Raw genomic sequence first — 2,500 nt, forward strand, 5'->3', positions numbered from 1 at the left:
GAGAGAGAGAGGAGAGAGAGAGTACCTACGTAATACTCGCACCGCCACATCTTTTTTTATTAGATGCCACTCCAGTAATGGTTACGTTTATATTGGTAGGCAGTCGAAGAACGAGGTCATATCCACGGACAATTTTCCGAGGCAAAACACCATTCTCTCTCTCTCTCTCTCTCTCTCTCTCTCTCTCTCTCTCTCTCTCTTATCGTTCTCCATCCAAAAGTAAAATCTAGTTCATTAAAGGTAACAATCGTTCCATGGGAAAAAGAAATTAGTTCTATTTACATATCACTGGAACAATGAACATCATTATCATCATCATCATCATCATCATCATCTCCATTTCCGCCGCCATCACTAAGCCGTGACGTGATCATTGCCAATACAATACGAAGCACTTGGATATCATTTCAAGCAATGTTATCAAGCTGAATGCCTCAATACACCCATTATTGGAAACAGCAGTTATTGCCATCATTTATAAGATTATTTTCACGCTCAAATAACTCCGGATCATCAATGCTTTGCGATGCAGATGTGAGAGATAATGTTACTATTAGCAAATTCTTTTATGTCATATTTAAACATTAAATAAAGAAGAGCAGGAAAGTCAGCGCCATACAAAAGAAGTTGATCATTGCATGAAAAGCTACGACAGTGACGCCATTTTAGCATAAAAGAAACCTGCGTTTGCTACTTAGTAGCTAGGAAATCTATAGCATGGAATATTCATGTGTTGTCGTTGTTTTTAGATTAAGCTGACCTTAAGCCAGCACGGGCTCTTGCTCATAGAGCAGCCCGTAAAGAATATTCATAGGATACTGAAAGCAGCAACAAGCAAAACGATACTTACATTGCAAGCGCAATGCAAGCAAACACTGACAAACATTTTCCAATAAAAAAATGAAACTCATAAATAACACTTTCCAACCAACTGAAAGATCACAAAAAGAGTGACAGGCGACAAATGGTCACAACCTGAAACAAACACTGTCACAGCCACGTGTGACACCAGCAACTATAAAACAAATAACTTTTTTTTTGAAGAAATATGATAAATATCCTACATCGACGACACGACAACAGACAAAAAAATACCGACCTCCCACAAGAGCATTAGGAAAAATATATAGAACAAAATGCTGAGGCAAAAATTCCACCACAAAAAAACAGGCGATTCTGATACAAATTCCTTTTTAAATATGAAATTGTTGCAACCAAAATACAAGATAAAAAAAGGATGATTCTGCAACAATGAAAATAACAAGAACAATAAAAATAAAATATTTCCATACTAATGACAACATTCAAGAAATAGAATGGGAATATGATACATTCCCAAACCTTTGGTAATATAAACCTTACGCTTTCCCACGGTAAGACTCATTATCGAGTGAGACAGAGACCTCCTCTGAAGGAATTCATTTTCTATTGCCATTAAAGTGACAATTATAATGGTTATTATCCTTCCAATTGCATGGCAAAAGTTATAACGATGAAAAAATACGTAAACAATTACAAGACGACACGAGAAAACTATTTATATATAGAATTCGAGTAGCAACTGCAAAGGTCATGAGAGATATTTAAAGCCATATCAATAACTAATCAAGTAAATACAAAATAAATAAGCCATTTTAAATAATTATGTTCATGAAATTACTAATGACACACAACACCTCACACACAACCCACCACCACAACACACAACACACACACACACACACACAACACACATATATATATAATATATATTATATATAATATATATATATAATATATAATATAGTACTGGTAATCTTCCTTAGGACGAAGAATATAATAATTCAGTTGTATTCCACATAGGAAAAATGAAAAAGGTATCTCAGATGCCCACAGTCGTCCTCCAATGGACTTCCTTTGGAGCGTCCATTGGAGGACGAATCTGTTGGGCATTTTTCTGGGACATACATTCATACTTCATTAACAAATTTCAAACTGTCGGAAATCTCACCATCAAAATTTTAATGTATAAAAAGGAATGAATGAGTCCTACGGTAAGTTTTCGATCATAACGGTTAATCTCGAGAAAAAATACAATGGAAATTTACTTCTACGTCATATTAAAATAGAAGTATTTTGTATACAAAATCACACATTAATATATATATATGAGGGTATGTGATTTTTATTACACACACATACACACGTGTAAATATATTACGTATGTATATATATATATATATATATATATATATATATATATATATATATATATATATATATATATATATATATATATTTAATAATAATATATATACATATATATAATATATATATATTAATATATGATATAGTGTGAATATACTCACAGAGCTTTTACAGTCACACATACTAAGCCAAACATCCCCAATATGAATAGACTGTACCTTTGTAATAAATGTAGTATACAATAAGGATTTATATATAATAATCGCATCTGTCTCGCTCAGGATTCAAACCTATGCCTTTTGACATTATCTGA

The 2,500-nt window shown here is 32.8% G+C and overlaps 1 protein-coding gene across 1 annotated transcript in view; it reads left to right on the forward strand.

Annotated features, from left to right (window-relative positions):
- LOC135200091 (G-protein coupled receptor moody-like) overlaps positions 1 to 2,500 on the forward strand; it is a 285,873-nt gene that overhangs the window by 199,306 nt on the left and 84,067 nt on the right. The gene's annotated exons all lie outside the window — the stretch shown is intronic.

This window comes from Macrobrachium nipponense, chromosome 26 (assembly GCF_015104395.2).
Source record: "Macrobrachium nipponense isolate FS-2020 chromosome 26, ASM1510439v2, whole genome shotgun sequence".
NCBI lineage: Eukaryota > Metazoa > Arthropoda > Malacostraca > Decapoda > Palaemonidae > Macrobrachium > Macrobrachium nipponense.